Below are 22,313 nucleotides of genomic sequence, written 5' to 3' on the forward strand. Positions count from 1 at the left end.
TTCCTTTAATTTTTTTGAACAGTTTATTTTGATATATCAAGGTATATATATATATATATATATATATATATATATATGGCATGCCATTTAGGAAATTATATATTGAATGACAGTCGATATATATATAATGAAAGTTGATATATATATATATATATATATATATAATGTTCAGATTTTCATTCAATATATTCCGATTTTCATTCAATATATATCGACTTTCATTATATATATATCAACTTTCATTATATATATATATATCTCAACTTTCATTATATATATATCAACTTTCATTATATATATATATATCGACTTTCATTATATATATATCAACTTTCATTATATATATATATATCGACTTTTATTATATATATATCAACTTTCATTATATATATATCAAATCTTTTTTCCTACCGAGCCCCGGAAGGGACATGTCCGTATGGCGAAGCGACAATGAAGGACACTCACCCGGACGAGAATTTTATTGAGTTTTATTTTGAAATCGGCCTGAAATACAAAGACATTCAAGCAGTGCGATGCGCTAAGAGTCTGCCATGCAGACCAGCGATCCTGATACTGGTAAGTTTTATTTCTCCAACATCCTGCTGTTATCCTACTATGAATACGCTAGCTACAACAGTCCCACATCAGTATTATGAACGTTCCGCCAGCTAACGCGGTCCGGACACCGGATCACTGATTAGAGGTTGGCGTTGAACTATTGTTTGCCAGCCAGTTAGCCGCTGGTAAGCTAACAAGCTATGAAACAACTCCTTATAAAACCGGAGGAAAGCAGCACCAATATTTCATTACCAGACCTGTATTCAGAACCTCCCACGCTGTTACACAATGACCCATTAATCATATTACTGAACTATATGGTTATCATTGAAATTTTCCTTGAAGAACCAGTGAACTCTTTGCGAACACATTTTAATTTATGTGTAGATTATGTTTTGTATCAGTAATACAAGTCTAAAAAACTGATTCAAATGATCAAGTTAACACAATGAAGTAAAGAGTACTGGTAATCTGCAGCTATTTTCATAATTTCAAGGTAAAATTCTGATGTGTGATTTTCTAGCTTTGCAGATGTGGAAATCCAATGCACTGATTTCTTATACACAGATGCTTTTGGTGTTTTTTGTTGTAAAATAAAACAAGGCATTTATCACTGTTGGAAATTATTACAGGTATTATTTGTAACACTTTCTAACATTGTATGGACAAAGCAATAAATCAGTTAATGGATAAAATCATTTGTATTACAGATGCTATCAACAGCATGTCTTGTTCATTTTATTTAGTTGTCGGCCTTGGATGATGAGGTCCAGTTACCAGGAGCACTAGTCTGCAGCTTACTGGTTCCGTCCTGCAGCTCCTCCACACTGTCCTCCTCTCTACAGACCAAATCAAGTAAGATCTGTTTAGACTATGCAGACATCAACATGATCAGTATGTTATCTTTTGACCCATCCTAAAATCACAAAATAGAACATTTACTTTAAGTTAACTGTGTTTATGAAAATAGAAAATAATTACTGACAACTAGTACTTTTTGGTGCTTTTATGCAGGAAAAGGGAACCAGGAAGCTGCTGTGGATCCTCTGCAGTATCTGGAGAGGTCAGAGGAACGGTTCTTGGAACAGATCGGAAGACACCAAGACGTGACCTCTGCCATGCTCCAGAACATCCAGAAGATGAATCCAGAAAATGAAAACCTTGGTTGCACTGATGGGACGCATGGTGTCGGTGCTGGAGCAACTGTCCCAGAATTAAACTGCATTGTTGGCTATTGGCTTTTCTAGAAAATAAATCTTTTTTTAGTACTTCACCTGTTTTGTATTTTACCCATGCACTTTGGGTGAATAAACAGAAATTTGTGATGAGAGATGCAAATTTTGTCTATAATCTACAGAGACTTGATTCAGTGTTCAGTGCACACTTTTGTTACACACATTTTGACAGATAAGCAGTTGTGCTTTTCAAGCAGATTTTAGTCAGAAACATCAGTAGCATATGTTGTTTTTTTTTTACTGTTACACCAATCTAGGTAGATAAACTGCACTACTGCAGCAGATATATTATTGAAATGTGCTTCTATTATGTGTCTACATACACTGCTCACAAATAGTTATTCAACTTTTGGGTGAAATTGATGGAAAATATAAAAAGTGCATGCTGTAGTGATATATCATAAAAGTAGGGTATTTAACTAGAAACATGCAATAGTGATTTCCTCATCTCAAAAAAATGTATTGAATCAAAAGCTAACAACAGTGGAGGGTATGTCACAATAAAAATGTCTCAGTTTGGACAGAACGGCAGCCTTCAGCTGAAATCCAGTACAATTGTGTCCCACCAGTGGCGTGATCATGGATGTGTCCAGGCAGCAGCTGACCTCTGCCTCGTAATTAGCCTTAAGACCAGCTATAAAGATAAACATAGATATTATCATTATCATCAACATATGGTGCATGTGTTTAACCTTTAAGCTATGTCGGGATGCAAATGTAGTCGAAGCTAAGTAGCTAAGCTAATGCTAACACGTTCAGTGTTCAGAATCAAAACATCTCTGAAAATTACCTGTTTTCTCAAACGTAGTCGCCGTTCCCTGTGACAACCATGAATTCAGATAGATAATCACAGAAGAGCTCATCTGAAGAGCAAATGTCCAATAAGGTTCCTGTTTTTGTTTGCCATGTCCTTCCAGGGCTCAGTAGGAAAAAGTCTGACTATATGGAATGAAACTTTGAATAGATGGAATGAAAATCTGAACATTCTATATTCCGACTTTCATTCCATATATTCCGACTTTCATTCAATATATATCGACTTTCATTATATATATATATATCTCAACGTTCATTATATATATATATATCAACTTTCATTATATATATATCGACTTTCATTATATATATATATCAAGTTTCATTATATATATATCAAGTGTCATTATATATATATCAAGTTTCATTATATATATATCAAGTTTCATTATATATATATATCGACTTTCATTATATATATATCAAGTTTCATTATATATATATCAAGTTTCATTATATACACACGTGGACAAAATTGTTGGTACCCCTCAGTTAAAGAAGGAAAAACCCACAATTCTCACTGAAATCACTTGAAACTCACAAAAGTAACAATAAATAAAAATTTATTGAAAATTAAATAATCAAAATCAGCCATCACTTTTGAATTGTTGATTAACATAATTATTTAAAAAAACAAACTAATGAAATAGGGCTGGACAAAAATGATGGTACCCATAACTTAATATTTTGTTGCACAACCTTTTGAGGCAATCACTGCAATTAAACAATTTCTGTATTTGTCAATGAGCGTTCTGCAGCTGTCAACAGGTATTTTGGCCCACTCCTCATGAGCAAACAACTCCAGTTGTCTCAGGTTTGATGGGTGTCTTCTCCAAATGGCATGTTTCAGCTCCTTCCACATATGTTCAATGGGATTCAGATCTGGGCTCATAGAAGGCCACTTTAGAATAGTCCAACGCTTTTCTCTCAGCCATTCTTGGGTGTTTTTGGCTGTGTGTTTTGGATCGTTGTCCTGTTGGAAGACCCATGACCTGCAACTGAGACCAAGCTTTCTGACACGAGGCAGCACATTTCTCTCCAGAATGCCTTGATAGTCTTCAGATTTCATCGTACCTTGCACACTTTCAAGACACCCTGTGCCGGATGCAGCAAAGCAGCCCCAAAACATTACTGAGCCTCCTCCATGTTTCACCGTAGGGACAGTGTTCTTTTCTTCGTATGCTTGGTTTTTGAGTCTATGAACATAGAGTTGATGTGCCTTACCAAAAAGCTCCAGTTTGGTCTCATCTGTCCAAAGGACATTCTCCCAGAAGCTTTGTGGCTTGTCAACATGCATTTTTGCAAATTCCAGTCTGGCTTTTTTATGAGTTTTTTTCAGCAGTGGTGTCCTCCTTGGTCGTCTCCCATGAAGTCCACTTTGGCTCAAACAACGACGAATGGTGCGATCTGACACTGATGTACCTTGGCCTTGGAGTTCACCTTTAATTTCTTTGGAGGTTGCTCTGGGCTCTTTGGATACAATTCCAACGATCCGTCTCTTCGATTTGTCATCAATTTTCCTCTTGCGGCCACGTCCAGGGAGGTTGGCTACTGTCCCGTGGGTCTTGAACTTCTGAATAATATGAGCCACTGTTGTCACAGGAACTTCAAGCTGTTTAGAGATGGTCTTATAGCCTTTACCTTTAAGATGTTTGTCTATCATTTTTTTTCGGATGTCCTGGGACAATTCTCTCCTTCGCTTTCTGTTGTCCATGTTCAGTGTGGTACACACCTTTTCACCAAACAGCAGGGTGACTACTTGTCTCCCTTTAAATAGGCAGACTGACTGATTATGAGTTTGGAAACACCTGTGATGTCAATTAAATGACACACCTGAGTTAATCATGTCACTCTGGTCAAATAGTTTTCAATCTTTTATAGAGGTACCATCATTTTTGTCCAGGCCTGTTTCATTAGTTTGTTTTTTTAAATAATTATGTTAATCAACAATTCAAAAGTAATGGCTGTTTTTGATTATTTAATTTTCAATAAATTTTTATTTATTGTTACTTTTGTGAGTTTCAAGTGATTTCAGTGAGAATTGTGGGTTTTTCCTTCTTTAACTGAGGGGTACCAACAATTTTGTCCACGTGTGTATATATATCGACTTTCATTATATATATATATATATCTCGCATGCACCTTAAATGACAAAAATTATAACCCTTCACAATAATGGCATTTTTTTCTTGTCAGCCAGCATTTTAAGAATATTCACATGGATTCTGCATGGTGCCATCTATAAATGTCATCTCCCAGTGCTTTTTGCTCTCTTGCAGTCCCATATCACACTGTCACCTCCGTGCTTTACTGCCAGGACTATGAATTCACTATGGTATTCCTGACACATCAAACATACTGGAGACCCCATATCATCATCCTGTGATCAGGTGATAAATTTGTTAGGCTCAGATGAGGTCTCCAGTATGTTTAATGCGTCAGGACTAACATAGTGAATCTATAGTCCATAGTGAAGCACGAAGGTGGCAGTCCTGATCACAGGACATGCTTCCAACATTCATTAAGATTCTTTTCAATCTTGCAGTTTTGTACTGAACAGTAAGCAAAGATGTTTTTCTTGCATGCCCTCCATAGAGGTTAACATTGGCACCATCCTTTACACTGTCTGAGCTGCAGTGGAAACTCAGATTTTCATCAGTAATCCCTGTGTGAAGTCTGAAGCACTTGCTGTTCTATTTTTTGTTGCAGTTACTGTGGGGAATTATTTTCATCACTTTAGCTCATTTTGTACCTGCATATTACTGCTGCAACATGCAGACGTGCCAACAAGTCCTCAAATTCATACGACCACATCGGTCGTATGTAACATGCACCGGAATACGACCCATGAGAGTGTATTTACGTTAGCGCCCCTACGGGAAAAAGGAACGCATTATGGGATTTAATTCGAGAAATGGCTTTTCCCTCGTGAAACGGCTTTTTCCTCACTTTCCCAGCATGGCTTTAGGGTTATTGTTAGGGTTAGGGTGAGGGAAAGGGATAGGGATAGTGTTAGATAAAAGTTTGTTAATGGTGACGTTTCACCTGCAACACCGGAGTGTCGATATTTACTCAACCGCTAGAGGTCACATTGTCAAAACGTAACACTCGGTTGTAATTCGGGCGTGTACAGACAACCTATGTGGTTGTTTTTGGTTTGAGGACAGGCTGGACGTGCAGATATACACACTACGTAGGTTTAAATTTGAGAAAAGTATGGTGCTTACAGGTCATATTATAGCCATGTCCATGCAGTTTGGCAAATTATGTTAGAATTGAGTTTCTACTTTGTGGCCTGCATTTTGAAAATTTGAAAAAAGTAGATTTTGATTGTTCATAATCAAGAAATAGTTGTTAACTTATAAAAAATATGGAGAAAGGTTGTACTCAGTTCTGTTATATACTATAGTCTCTGCTCAGTTTTCTTCACTTTGCTGCTCTTTTTGGAGAGTAAAATGGGGGGGAAAATGAGTCCAAAGATAACCCTGGGTGTTGATTGCACTGTGGACTGCTTCAAATGCCTCAAACACTCTAGTATTTAAAACATACAGTGAAGCATGTCATGGTAACAGTGATAAATGTGTCGCTGGAACCTGGCTACACGAGTTTCAGCTCCAACACCATTATATTGCGTGATGAGGCCAATCTCACAGTCTGCCATTCAGTTCATCCCATCAATGAGGCCGAGCTCAGGGTAAACTTGGAAAATCCTTCCTGTAGGACCATGATTTTGTGCACAAAGACTCATGTCTCAACAGAAAAGACAAGTCTTGTGTATCCAAAGGTTAAAGAAATGACAAAAAGAACAATTAAACATGTGTTCTATTGTTGTTTTGTTTTAATCTGCTTTTCCCATTTTATTATTATTTGTTTTTAACTGGAAAGCACTTTGGTCACTTTGGCTGTTGTAAAGTGCTCTATAAATAAATTCTGATTGATTGATTGAAGTTATTTTTCATCAACCCGAAAGACCGTGCATGATCGATCGCAACCCAGATCACTGATTCATTGTGTTAGATCGTTCCACATCCACCCTTCTTTCACCATAGTCCTCTTCCTTTAGCTATTTAATCTGATTTCACACATTCTCCACATGCACGCACACACACACACACACACACACACACGTGCACTATATTTTTAACTGTAAATAGCTCACCTGTATTGTCTTAGTAGAATAGTTAATAAATGTTTTTCATTTAGACCAATTCACGGTCTCATGCAGTTCTTTGTGTGGGAACTGAGGTCAATATAATCAGAATTCTAGACTTTCAGATATCAGACTGATCAACTTCATTTTAATCAAAGTCTTTAAAACCTTGTGTAAACTGATCATTTTCTCAGACAAACTGAGGATGGTGCCCCTTTATTAACGAGTGCAACTTAACTATTTTAGTAGTTACACGACAGGGAACAGAGACCCATTTCCAGCAACCATCACTCCTATGTCCTAATGCTACACTGTGTTAGCTAATGGTGTTGAAAGGCTAATTGATGATTAGAAAACCCTTGTGCAATTATGTTAGCACATGAATACAAGTGTGAGTTTTCATGGAAAACATGAAATTGCTTGGGTGACCCCAAACGCTTGAATGGTTGTGTCTTAAAGGTAATATCATTGTCTTTGCACGTGTAAATATACATTATTAAACATTAAAAAGACAAAAAAAAAAATGTTCAAAATCTTCTATCTTCTTTTTTACTAAGACAAATCAAGCTATAAAATGTATTTCATTTGTGGAAAATTACAGCGTATTTACGAGATGGTTGTGCATTCTACCTAGCTAGAATGTTTTGTCATATATGTGGTTAGGGTTAGGGTTAGGGTTCTACAATATGATGGGACTACACCAAGTAGATCTCCATCATGGAAGGTAGTCGTAGTTTGAAGAACGTTATCAGCACACTTACCTGCAACACTAACATTCCAATCGGTCAGCCGACTGCAGTTCTTATCCAGAAATGAATATAATCACGCAAATCAATATCAAACTAAGAAAATGCATTTGATCCATTTTTATATTTGAATCATAAAAAGATTGATACTTATACTCACAGTTCACATAATCTTTTTGAAATTCATATACATCATTCACTTGAAGTTCCAATCATCATTAAAGCAGATATGACGCAAGACAGCAGATAAAAGATTGAAGATGTACTGACACTGAAAGTGTTTTGGGTCACTGAAGCCAACTCATGCTTTGAATAAGAACAAGAAAACTATTCCACCTTATAGAACTCTTTTTTTTTTACCTCTCTAATGTTAACTAGCAAGGATGCCATGGCAGCAAAACATCCTTTAATTCCTCCGTTAGTCTTTATTTTCTGTCTTTTATGGCACATTTGCAAAGAACCCTCACAAGGCCGTTCTGTTAAACGTGGAACAGCCTGTGCTGCTTCCACAATGCCTGCAAGGACCGAAAGCTTGCTTAGCTACATTTTTTATCGCTTCACCTATTCGACGAGCTTGACCTCCTCCTGCACTTAACCTTCTCCACAGAATGGAGCTTTCAAATGCGACTTCATTTGCTCGACACAAGCAAATGGAATCATTCAAAACACAAACTATTCATTCACCTGTACTGCTTAATGCCACACTAATTACAACCACCTACATCCACGATATTGTTTAATAGAGGTTTGGTTCTCAAAATAAAGTCAGTCTGACATTTGACAGGTGCATTCCTGTATTCACTACATATCTGGTGAAAATGATTACTAATTTTGTGTAGATCTAGTTGCACTGTGGCAGAAAAATGAATTTCATTGACACCTTACTGACATAGCTAAACTTCTGAGAAATAACTCTTATGTATAGTATATGGCTTACAGGATCAAAAATCTTCAAATCTTGGTCGAATGTGTCTCAGTCTTTGTTCTGAGGTGCTTTGAGCTACCCAATTCCAAACGGTTTTTCATAATAATACCCATACAGTGATGGAGTTACAGTTAGAAGACTAAAAGTGTGTAAGATTGTGCAAATAATCAGCGCTTTCTTGGAGATTGTTGTGCAAATTGTTGGCGATTCCAGCAGTTTTTTTTGTTTTTAATGAATGAAAACAGTGTAACAGCTACCTTATTCAGCATCTCTAGGTTCAGGGATATGAGATGGGGTGAGGGGATTTGACATCCTGAGGGGGCTTAAAGCAAAGTCACTGCTCCTTACTGTCAAAAGGAGTCAGCTGAGGTCGTTCATTTGGGACGCTGCCCGGGTGTCTTCGTTTTGCTGATTTTTTTGTGCATTTCTGTACAAAATCTGTACATCTCATCTGGCCTGGGAACACCTTGGGTTCCCCACTGAGTAGCTAGAAAACATTGGTGGGGACAGGGATGCCTAGAATGCCCTCCAACCCTGGATAAACAGAAAAAAAAAATGAAAACGATACAGTAGCAACATCGTCAACAAACATCATGATGGGACAAACACGACCTGCTGTCATTACGTGATACATATAATCAGGTCTGCCCTTGAATTGCAGCTGCAAAAGAGTCAAAAAAATGGCAAAACTTTAAGGCGCTCAAGGCAAGAAGCAGAAGAGAGAAGAATATCTGAGGAATTCTGCAATTCAAAAAGTTCTTATTTGATGACAACCTAGCTGTAGTTAGTTAACTGGAAAATGGCAGCACATGGAAAACCTATTACCGCCAGTTTAGTTCCATAGTGGAACCATAATGGAACTAAACTCATTGGAACGAAACATTGATTTATGGTATACAATCATCACAACACACCTCATTTGAACACGTTAATATACTGCACATTGGGTTTTTGCTTCATAAATATGTTATTTCATTTACCTTGTATGTAGTTAATGTAGCTTTTAGAGGCATCTTCTGCCTTAAAAATATTTTATACATTGTTACTTTTTGTTCTGCAGGCTGCAGTTGATGTAAGATTTTGTGTAGTTATCTAGCTGTCAGTACAGTAGCCTTCAATTCTCACCGGTTTCTTTTTTTTCTTTTTTTCGCTTTTGTTTACCTGTGTCAGGACACCCAGTGCAAAACTTCTCATTTGACATTCTAGAGTGTCATGCATCATCTACACATTCAGTATGTAAAGCAGTGCGATACCTATCTTACATATTCTAATAGTTTCTTTAATGAAAGTATACTGACAGTCAATAGAAACTCTGAGGTAGAAATGTACGCAGAATTCTACTTGTAGGGGCGTTGTAATTATTCATTGTGGATTTACTGATGATCGAGTGCCCTGGTAGTTGAGATAATGATGACTTGTCATTTTGTCATGAATCATTGCACATGGGTTGGTCACTTTGCAAAAGTGAACCAAATATACACCAAGCAATACTCAGTGAGTATCTGCACAATTTGAGAATGGGTTCTGAAGGCCTATATAAAGGCCCAAAAAAGGCCACCATTGTTAGTCCAGTGAACAGCAGCATGCCGCGTCTATCACATGAACAACGTCTCCGGGCACTGGGTATGCTGGAGGCCGGTTTGAGCTACAGTGATGTAGCCAGGCGTATGGGCTGTTCCCAACCCACAATCAGAAGCCTGGTCCAAAGCATGCGCCGACGGATTGCTGCCTGCATCGAAGCAAATGGAGGCCATACTCGGTATTGACTGTTGTGACTTTGTGTTTGGCAGGTGCCGTTTTCTTTTGTGAAATTCTTTATTTTGAAATCATTCTTGAAACTTTAGATTTTTGTTTCTGTATGCCAATATGCTAAACAAATGATTCATATGAAGAAAATCCAGTTTCGGGCTTCAAAATAAAAATGATGTTGAAAAATATGGTCTCAAAGTTTTTAATGACTGTCAGTGTAGTTTCTCTGTCTTAAAGGTATTAGAGGAGATTTAATTTCCTACAACTTTGAACGTAGCATGCGCATGCACACATACAACCTCTCCCTCACCCCCCTCTGACATCCCCCCTCTTAACATTTACGAAGAAACGCCCCCCTCCAGAAACTTGCGTAGCACTCGTGAAGTTGTCTTTTACGGCTGGGTCCCCCTGGATCTTTATCTGCCATTATGTAAATAAAAGATAAGCAAAACAAGTCACCAGCTAACTACGAAGCTATACCAAAGCAACACATACACAAAACACGTAAGTCCAAGGCGTACGTAATCTACGTAACTAGGCCTGAGCCGGAAGATTTTTGATTGACAGGAAAGGGAGCAAAGTAAACGCCTCGGTCCGAGCGCGTTGATTGGCTGATGTTTTTCAGGTCCTGCCATGTCCACAGTTTTTTTTTTAATTCTTTTAGAGACCATACATACAAGTCCACTAATGGTCAGTATATTCATTTTATGTGAATCAGACAAATTAAACAAAAAAAAAAACTTCCTCCATAATGCCTTTAACCAGCCTCCATGTGACTAAGGTGAGAACCCTGGAGATGCAACACTGACACAGTCGGATGAGTGAGACGCAGCTAACTGAGTGACAGTCAGTCAAATCAGACAAACTAATCTGAAGCAGCTGAAGTGTGGAAACATGCAAGAATAGCTGTAACAGCACTGCAGACCACCACACTGTGCAATCTGATTTGGCACATCTCTCCTCATGGCCCAGAGTGCAAAAAAACAAACTGCAGGTGAAGTGAAGTAGTGATTTGAAATTGCCAGTAGGTGTGAAAATGAGTGTGAATGGCTTCTTTTCAGCCCTGTGACTAGTCTGCGGTGTGGCTGGCAAGGTTTTAGCTCCCTGCAACTTGGTGGATGATGGAAATGGAGAGGCAGATGGACACCAAGATCTAGAAAGACAGAAAAGCCACCACGACATACATTTTATTTTAATTTTATACATATGGCAGAGCAGGAAATGTTTGTTGGTGAATGCCAGAGTTCTGCTGATTGGACTCCGGGTGAGCAGTAAAGGGAAATGAGTCAGTTGTTTCTTGCCAGTTGCGTTAAATAGATGTTGCAGGTGTCCAGGAAGTTGTCAGCGGTGTTGTGAGAACGAGCATCAAAGTCTGACAATACCCTTTTCAAACATCATTTGAGCAGTCTGAACTTTCTCCCTGCTGAATGTTATTATTCTAACTAGGTTTTCCTGCAGCTTTGAATCCAAAAGTCAGCAGGCACTTTGAATTCAGTCTGAGATAAAAAAAAAAAAAACACCTTACTAAATCCAACAATGAATTCAAATAAACAGTGTTTATTTTAATAGGTACATTTCTGCATTTTTCAACCAACGACTGAAGGATTTTTGAAGTAAATAGTCAAAGGGGTTGCTTTTCTTAAGTTCCATAAAGGATTCCGGTTAAAGGCTAGTTTCTGAGAAAAAAAAGCAACAAATATGTTCTAAAAGTAAGTATAATTGGGAAACCAAAGCACCCACTATAAATACAGTTTAAATTTAGATAGTGCCATTATTAACCAAGCCCATGGGAAAAGCATTGCAATGTGCTGGGAGGGTCACAGTCCAACATGTAGGCTTCAAAACAGGAAGATGTAAAATGTAAAAAACTTTCTGTTTCTGAAATTACTCCTACAAAAATGTGGCCAATTACTCCGATGAGAAATTAAGTCTTCAGAGGCTTAGCATTAAAAATATTTTCACATATCATGTGAGGGGAAATCAGCTGGCATCAGAGCGATGTGGGAGAATAAATGCACTCTGCAAATGTACTCTAATTTAGCCCTTTCTGAGGTACAGTTAATAAATACAACAAAACCTGACATTCAGTAGTTTTAATATCATTTAGATGTGTTGCCTGATTAGTCAATTTATTAATTACATCAAGAATTTATTGTGGAAAACTGGCCTAGATCTTCTCACAGCCTCTTGTACTGTATTTCACAACTTTTTTTCGTTTATTTTGGAAGGGTGTTGCATCCTGAAGCTTGCAAAATGGCCCTTATTCACACACAAAACTACTTTTCGGTCAGCCAATACACTTGGAATTATTTTTTTTATGTAAATGTAGAGTATGTACAGCATAATGTATGGATTATAGCATCTGACCACATCTGTTCCCACAAGGAAAAATGGAGTTGAGCTCAGCAGGAAGTTAGGATTTGATGGATTGGCTTGATTTTGAGATTGTGGAGCAGCAGCAAAAGAATAGGTGAAGCAGTGCAGGCTTTATTACCTAAAGCTAGATAAAGAATCATCAAATGTGTAGCAAAGAGGAAGAACTTATTCCATCCAATCTGAGGAAGTTGCCTTTGATTGCAGAATTTTTGCTGTCCTCTGAGAATATAGATCCTAGTTAGGTTGTTGGATTTAATGATCTAATTGTAACTGAACAATAGTGTTACAGAACGAAGCATTGTGGACATCATGGACACAAAGAGGATGTTATTATAGTACTTTTATAGTCTGCGGTGGTGCCAAGCAAACACAACATTGTCCTCATAGTGTTGTGGCCTATTGTGGGTTGCAATTTGCTGAGATGACCAAATTGACCACCACCAACGTAATAAATATGCCATATTTAAAATATAACAGTAGCCTTAGACTTGATAAGACGACACCAACATTCTTAATTTGAGCATTTTTTCAGCTTCGGATGACCTTTTGCAAATGGATTTTGAATTTTATGTCCACTAAAGAGTTAGATCACTGACAAACTGATTCTACATCCCAGCAGTAACTCTGTCCTCTTTTGTGTTGCCAAAGAAAATGACTCATTTGACTTTGTTGATTCCTCTTCCGTCCCGTTGCCTTACAGAGCTGGTTTTCCCTCATGTAATGTCTGAACAGTTGAGGTGGGAGCTCATCGTGACTCCCTTCTCCCAGCTGCCCACTTATGTTTGATTAATCTTTAGATTGTTATCAGAGGAAATTGGGTCTCCTGGTAGCTAGCAGGCATGACTGGGCTGGTGTGGTTCTACCCTTCGGGGAGTTCAGGTGACCACGATGTGCATGGCGGCCCTGCTGTCAACTCATATATCCATTTGCTGCCTTTTACATTTCCAAAGTGAGGCATACAGGCACACATGAGGGCACATAATAGAGGAGAGGTATGCTGCTGAGCACAAGGACCTATAATGGAATATATTCCTTGTCTACACTTGAGTGACTCTAAGAGGGGCTATAAATAAGCAGTAATATGCATGTAGGGGAAGTCAGGGTGGGAGTCACAACAGAGATTAGACTTTACTTTCACACCTCTTGACCTTAAAGGAAACAACTCAAAGTCAAAAGAAGCAAGTCAAATTGAACAGGTTACTTTTTTCATGTTTGTTAAACGCTGTAGTTATATTTCCCTAGCAGGAAATGTAACTAGCAGACCCGGAGCCTGCTAGGGTCCACATGGCATAAATTGTATCATCTCGAGTTGAAATGGACAGTCCCAAAGCCCAAAATTTGTGTCTTTGCTGCAACTATGATCAAAGAGTAATGGTGTACATACTTGTCAGTGTGGGTGTGGCAATGTAATATTTAGATGTACCCTACTGTGCATGGATGCCAACTCCAGGGGATCAGAAAAGTAGCACAGCATCAGCATGTGTCTGCATTGTCCATGTGCATGTTTGCATCGACTATAATCAAGGCTTTCCTCTATGGTGCCATAATTGGGTCAAAAGTCACGCGCGGATAACACTCTGTCACGTGCGCGAAACACGTACCCCGCGCGAGCGGAAAAAAGTCTCCACGGGCGCAAAAAACACTCTGAGCGCGCGTAGCAATGTCTCCGCGCGCGAGGAGCCTCCTACGCGCGCGGAGACATTGCTACGCGTGTGCAGACCAAGCTCCATGCGCCCAGTGTCTCACGAAACTGTCCTCCTGAGTGCGTGGAGCTCTGATCTGCGCACGCGGGAAGAAGACTTTTGACCCTTTGTGGACGGATGCCAGTGCTCGCCACAACCTCCCTATGATTGGCTGTCTGCGACAGCAAGAACTCACCCCTCGTGTGGGATGCCACTGTATACAAGAGAGGAAATGGTTGTGGAGCAGGGAATAACACGGGCATCAAGTCTCGTAACACATCTCAACATACACTCAGGAAACGAGCTAACACCATGAAAGGAGCTAAGCGCGGTTAGTAACTAACACCACAGTCCATGTAGCAGCATTTACCACGATGCTAACAATCTCACTATTCTCTGGACGCACACATCTCCGAACACCACACGAACGCGACGATCTCCGCCTCTATGTCTCTCCGCGACGCAGTCTGCCGTCAACATCGGAAGTCAAGCTTGTTAGTGCCAGCATAGAGCACAGTCCCGAAGCGCCCTCCAGTGGATGAGTAAAACATAGCACCAACCGCAGCCCTCTCTACTGTGACAGGTGACATCATTTCCTCTCTTGTATACAGTGGCATCCCTCGTGGGGGGTGAGTTCTTGCTGTCGCAGACAGCCAATCATAGGGACGTTGTGGCGAGCACTGGTATCCGCCCACAAAGGGTCAAAAGTCTTCTCCCCGCGCGCGTAGATCAGAGCTCCACGCACGCAGGAGGACAGTTTCGTGAGACACTGGGGGCACGGAGTTTGGTCTGCACACGCGTAGCAATGTCTCCGCGCACGTAGGAGGCTCCTCACGCGCGGAGACATTGCTACGCGCGCTCAGAGTGTTTTTTGCGCCCGTGGAGACTTTTTTCCGCTCGCACGGGGTACGTGTTTCGCCCACGCAAGAGAGTGTTACACGGGCGCCAGAGACAGTTACGTGCGCGTGACTTTTGACCCGGTTATGGCACCATATTCCTCTACTCCCCCCCGGAAACAGACATTCAGCTCAACCAGACTATAGCAGGTTGTGTGTAGGTTGGCACACCTCTCGCAAGGTGCGCCAACCTGCTGTAGCAGTAAGTTCTCCATTATACAATGGAGCCAGTGCACTCCATTATACAAGGTCATGGGGTGAAAGAGGGGAATATTTTGGTTTGAAAATAAGCTCCTAACTCGCTTAAAAGAAGTAGAAAAGATGCTGTGTACTCTCGCTAGGTTTGAGGGGTTCAACAAAAAAGTTGATGCTGTGGAGTGGATGAGATTCTGGATGTACCCATGACGTCAGATCCATGAAAGGAGTGTTAGTTTCACTGGCATTGGGAAAGAAAAACATGGCACTCTCTTATCTTTTTCACAATAAACACCAGGAAAACCAGGAAGTCAGAGGTAGGACAATGCTTGGAACTTCTGAAAGGCTCTAAATGTGAAGTCTGTTCAATCTTGAGTTTCATTAACAGTGATACAGCCCTGGGCCTCTGCCCTCCACCTCCACCTCCTCCTCTGTTACAGTTTTTTATGACTGCATAAACACTAAAAACAAAAGAATAATATAATTACAAACACCTTACACTCAAAGAGCAAAACATTGGGCCAGATTTTCCCCACTATGAACACAAAGTCAGCCTCACACTTTTTGCAGAACAATACACGCAGTGATTTGCGAAACACTAAACGCACATATACATTAGACACAGAAGTCTATCATGATGTCACTTCCTTGCAATTCCAAAGCACTGACTGAAAAATCACTACACCCATGAGCCAGTTGGTTAAACACACACATCAGGAGTGCAAACACATGATTACTTTGGTGTGTCTACAATAATCAGTTTTGGGCACTATAAAACCACCATCATACCAATATGGGTCCTTACAACACAGATCCCATTCTCACATATTTGGACCGATTGCACAACCTCATCACAGTAATTAACCAAATGCACCAGATGCAACACATTGTCATCTGGGACCATGTGTCATTCCACCATTCTGCTCTGGTCCAGAACTGGTTTCAACACCATCCACAGTTTACAGTACTGCACCTTCCACCATATTCTTCATTTCTAAACCCCATCCAAGAGTTTTGTCTCAAAATGGCAGTGGGAGGTTTATGGTCTCTGGGCCCAGGCTCAGCGGCCCCTCATTCAGGCCATGGAAGAGGCATGTGACCAAATCGACGCTGAAGCTGAGCAAGGATGGATCCATCATTCACACCTACAACCCTTGGAACTGAGGTTGGATTGGACCAGGCTGAACTACTGCTTCAATCACAGCTCCAGCTGCTGTTACAAGGCTCATTCATGCCAGCATTCGGTGGCAGCTCATATTAGGAAGGGTAGAGCTGCCTGTGGGATTTGTGACAGACACAAAAATTATTTGTATGTGTATGGGTGGAAGCTAATTAGGGATTTGTGACTTATGAGCGAGTATGATGCGAGAACTCTGTTATTTTAGTTAGGGGTACTGCTGCCTCAATATTTTGGTTTAGAGTTTTCTTTGTATCTGTTATCTTTTATTTTTTCTCCAATTTGGTAATTTGTACTTCATAGAGAAGGTCGCTTTCTGTTACATTTATTTCTTTGGTTTCCGCAGCACCCATTTGATTTTTAGCCCCCTCACTTTTGTGATTCATTTTTCTTCTTCTAAATTTATCCTTTTCAAAATAAATCACCAACTAAATTCTGGAAACTCAGTATTTGTTTCACTTCCTTTTGTTATGGTTCGGCTACCCTACACAGCCGGGTCATAACAAACACTCCACTAATTACAATTGCATGTATGACAAGTCATTATTGTACTGATTGAATTAATCATGTAAAACTGTACTTTTTTTTTTTACTGAGTTTATCAAGAAGGCAACAGAGCAACTAAGAGCAGAGAAAGATGATGGAAAAATTGTGAAATCAGAATCAATTTCCTCTGATTTATCTGTGACTGATGACTGTATCAGATGGTGTAAAATGGACAATTAAAATTTTGATTTATTAGAGTCTACTGCATTTTTTTTAAATCTTCAACCAGGCGTTGCTACAAGTCTGATCCCGTCCTCTTTAAGTTGTTTGCTTTTGTCTTTGTTAGTGCATTAGACTGACTTTGTGAATAGTTCAAGTCATCAAGTCATCGTGTTACTTTATGCTTCACGTTCCCATCGAAAGGATCATCTTCGTATTGCCTCAGTGTCTTTTCTTTAGTCAAATGATTATTGCATGGCCTCCAGTTGCATAATGAAGTCATTTTTTTTGTGAATAAACATATTGTAATTCGACTTCAAACCTGTTTTAAGCTGTTCCAAATAAGTTAAAAGGATGATTGGTTGTGTTTTTATCCACCTTTTTTTAAAAGAAACAATTTAAACAAGAAGTTTTACCAAACTTGGACTGCCCGGCGACACATATGACCCCTGTGACCTTGAAAATGAGGTCACGGTCACCAAATTCGAACTTGACCTGTGTCTTATTATGGTACACCTGTGTACCAAATATGGTGAGGCTACATCAATATTTTATCGAGTTATCGCGCGCAAACCAAATTGTTACAGACAAACAACGGAACAAGCAAGCAAGACCTCGCAGCTCAAAACAATACCTTCCGGCAAACAACGTTTGTCCGGGCGGTAATAATTGTGCCTCTGAAAGACAACAAGCAACTTTTGAGGCTGTTTTTTTTTTTCTTTTTCACATTGCTTATGTCAGGTCTGCTGCTGCAGCCTCTGGATAGGGCTCCTCCTTCTCCCCACCTTTCTGTTTTTTTCCTGATTGAATGTGCTTGGAACAGAGGCTGTGGCTGCAGGTGATGACTATCTACAATCAGTATCAGCAGAAGCACGATCAGGTGGCTTGGAGCCGATCAAGATTCTCCCTTTCTACAATATAAGCAGACGCCACTCATCACTTTACGCTGGACTGTGAAAGCTTCTATCTGGGCTGCCACCTGCACAATCTGTTCCTGGACTCACCTGGTTTCCTGGTTTCCCTCTTCATCAGTTCGTCTCCATCGCATCTTCACCCTGTAACTCCCCCGAATACTCACCTGGATCATCCACCTCTCTGCCTGACGACGTTTCCCCTCTCATCACGCAGCTCTTCCTCTGTCGTGCTTTCCAGCTCTCCAGTTTCCACCGACTCTGTTTGCTAAGCTAAACCTCAGTCCGTGCCCTCCAGACTAGTTTTAGTTCTCAAATTCTGCTGGTAGTATTGTTTCAGTGTCCCTGCGGGTTAGTTCCCCCTTTTGAATTGTGTCTCGTACGCCAGTTTAATTTGCATTCAAATTCAGGTTCAGATTCAGAAAAGTTGATTTCAAACCTGCACACAATTACATTTAACAAAACAGAAAGCAATATAACGTGCATGATTTGAAAAGGGGATGAATGAAGGAAAAGCTTTTAAAATTCCAATCCCCCCCACAACAACAAGACAAAGACACACAGACAGGCCCACCTTCCCTGACCCCAAACCAACCCCATACCTTCAAATACACCGGGCAGTACGACCCCTTTCGTTTTAAATTAATATTAACAATAATAACAAACAATGAAATTATTATTACTTGTCATTGTTATTACCATATCTTATGACCATTATTAATGTTAATCAATTATTACGATTTATACTTAGATATAACTTTAGTTGTTTCTAGTTACAGTAATATTTTCATCTTTTGTAATCTGCAATTTGTAGTTCTGAGCGAAATCACTATCATTGTTTCAGGCACTAAATTTGCCTGTAGTTTTAGTTTTGCTTGTGACTTCATATTTCATTGAATTCTTAGTTTCAATCTCCTAGCCTGGTGTTAAAAAGATCCCCTTTTTTGTAGTGGGTTTGTATCTATCTTGTAGAAGCCTCTTTGTTTACCCTCAAGTGTTTTGGGTTCCTGTTTCGTCAGTATCAAGTTTTTAAACTTGATACTGACGAAACTGACTGACTTTTAAACATTTTTTTCAGTTGTAGTGTTCTGGTTATATTTTGTAGTTCTTGTACCTTACTTCCTCGTGAATAAAACTATTGATTTTGGAATCGTCTCATCTCCATCTCTTTCCTGCATCTGAGCCTTATTGAAACCCTAACAGCTTAAAACATAAGTTGGTCAATGTACCTCAAGTGTCAATACAACAACTCTGAGCTTTAGTTTTTATCCATTCTCTTGCTTGACATACACTGTGGTCATGATCCGATGTTTTCAAAAATGTTCGAGAATTTCTTTTTGTGAACTGTGTGATGTATAGTTAGTTAACAAATGTTTAATTTTGAAGTGAGAACTTTTATTTTTTTGTTTCCTGTTTATGGAAAACTTCCTGTTCGGCTGCCATATTGGTTGCTGGCAGCACATGTTGCTACATGCGGCTGAGCTGTCATCCTTCCTACGTCTGTTCCGTTTTTGTGGCATTGCCATTTTACCTTTTCTCCATTAAAATCCTGCCAAGTACAACACACGGCCTGCTAGCTGTTTCATGCCTATGAGAACAGTATAAACTGTGACTGTTTTATTTCCCTACTTGAAGATAAAAGTAGTAGGGCATTGTTCTGCTGGCAGCACTCCACCTACATATAGTGTATATATTACATTCTAATTGTCTCAGTAACTATATCTGTGTGTAGAAACAAACCAGCAATAACGACTTTAAATTGCTGTTGTCTTAAAATGCAGCCAGTTTCCACATTTCATTGTGGTTGTAAAAGGGGAAAAAAAGAATCTTTTAATATGAGCTCAGGCTAAAGTGTTTCATTCTCATATCAGTTCCTCAAACAGCAGCGGTGACCACGGGGAAGCCCTGCCAAGAGTTTATTTTGACGGATAAATAAAGGTGTCATGAGCATCTTAAACATTTATCCTCAGCTGCTTGAGGCAGTGAAAGGTGACATAAAGTGCAACCAGTTGGATGAAATGAAGGATGGCTGAAACGCTGTGATGTTTCCACTGGTGTATTCTCACCTGTACAATGGGATATGCTGATTTCCAGGCGATCCGCTCTTGAAATTAATGCACAGCGTGTCACATAACTCCTAAAACACCATATTGTTGCTGATGAAATTATCATTAACGTATGGATGTTAGAGAGCTTTGGAATTGGAACGAAATTGTGCTTTTTCAGGAACTTCCCTTAAGAGACGGAAATATAATAGTTAATCAACAATGCTTGCATGTGCTGCTGCTCTGTTGGTGTCACTTCTCCTGATATCAGTAAACCTTGACCACAACCCAAGTCATCTGAATCTTCAATATATTTCTCTGTGTCTGCCTATCGACATCACGGATCTTCCACAACAAATATGAGATGTTCAGTTATACTGACTGCTTCAGTCAAACTGAACTGAGTTTCCTTTGCAACATTTTAGACTCAGATGCTAAGACATTCAATAATAATCAAGGCAGCCATATTAGTTGGCATTGGCATCTTTTTAAAAAATCGCTGCATGCTTGTTTTAAACATTTTCCTTCTAAAATTATTTAAATTTTTGGTATCAAATGTTTCTCTTTGGTATCACTATATAAATTTTACGTCATAAGGTCAAGTGTTTTTTGCTCCAATCATTGGTGACCTGCAGTCAGCATGAGAGTTTTAGACAATGGTGCTAACAGCAGAATCTGACTAAGTTAAATGTACAAAAGTATGGAAGTATTTCAAATAACTGCAGAACAAAATTGGAGGGATGAATTGGAAATACCACCGTCTACTCAGCATGGAGGTATTTTACATCAGATGACTTCTCTCCTACTCTCTGTGATCACGTATACTGTATATTCATACAGCTGAATTCCCAATAACGCTGTTCATGTTTACATATTTTTTGGTTTACATTATCAGACAACAAATTCAGTGTGAAATAGAAACTGAAGCACAGCTCGATGTCAACCAGCTGTTCCAAGCTGCTGCCCTGCACTGCTAAAATCCTGATTGTATGCCAGTTTAACAGAAGTCTTCACTTAAAGTTACACTACTGTCTCATGTAATGATCCCTGCTTTTTTATTTAATTTATCATGTTGGAGTTTTACTGCATAGTTTTCCCATTAATATGTACATTAATACAGAGTGGCTAGCATGAAACCATCAGTCGTCAATAAATCCATCAAAAAATAGTCATTGGTGGCATTTCTAGTAATATCACTGTCATGTGGAGGTTAGTGTAGCAATGCAATTCTACTTAACCCACTTAATATAGTACAAGTACTTAGTACAGAGTAGATGTAACCAAAAATTTCTCTAAGTCATCCATTTCACAAGTCAAACATGGATATCTCATAATTATATTATTGTTACCTTATAGACTCAAGAATACATTCAATTCAAGACACGGAAGATGCTCTGTTTTGAATTTAGAACACATTTATTTTACCTCTCAAACATGTAAGAAGTGCACACACTTAAATTTGAATAAAATAGCTTCAAATGACAATGCCAGAAAAAATTGACATTACATTGAAGTTTAACTTAAAGACAAACAAAGTGCTTGAATGCTTGAGCTACAATAACATTATGAAAAGTGCAAATAAAATGTGTGTGTCTGTGTATTGGTTGTAAACTGAAGTCAGATTTTGCATCATAAAAAACTATTACAAGATATAACACTGGATGGGTGGACCTTATGGAGATATGAGATTGGAAACATGGACTGTATAACGTGGAATTTGTTGACAGAAAAGAACAAATAACAGTACTGAATCATGCCAACTACTGAACCAAATAACCAGTGTGTGTGTGTGCGCAGTACATGCATGCTTGTTGCATGTCTGTTAAGGCCAGCCATTAACTACTACTTGGGCTTGTTTACTCTGAGGAAAGCACTTCTTTCCAAAATGGTTCGAGCTCTGTTTCTGCGGCCACAAGAGAGGTAACCAGTTACACTGAAGACCCTCTCTGCAAATACCTGAGAGGTTGGCATCTACAGGAGGTCCAAGGCCAGAGGTTTCAGTGTTGGAAGCACAGTGGATGAACACTGAGTTAACCAATACTCAATGCCGGATTCCTCAACCTCAGCAGCAGTCTTGTGGAACTCGGACAGCCCTTCTTTATATTTCAAAATCTCCTGCCTAATGTTTGTTGTCTTGGGCCTTGGTG

General features: G+C 39.3%; 1 long non-coding RNA gene across 1 annotated transcript; it reads left to right on the plus strand.

Moving 5' to 3' along the window:
* The first annotated feature begins 410 nt into the window (after positions 1 to 410).
* LOC127532124 (uncharacterized) lies at positions 411 to 1,896 on the plus strand. Its single transcript, XR_007939385.1, has 3 exons — positions 411 to 576; positions 1,305 to 1,413; positions 1,573 to 1,896. It is a non-coding gene; the product is annotated as an uncharacterized LOC127532124 (long non-coding RNA).
* Positions 1,897 to 22,313: the final 20,417 nt, after the last annotated feature.

Source organism: Acanthochromis polyacanthus, chromosome 22 (assembly GCF_021347895.1).
Source record: "Acanthochromis polyacanthus isolate Apoly-LR-REF ecotype Palm Island chromosome 22, KAUST_Apoly_ChrSc, whole genome shotgun sequence".
NCBI lineage: Eukaryota > Metazoa > Chordata > Actinopteri > Pomacentridae > Acanthochromis > Acanthochromis polyacanthus.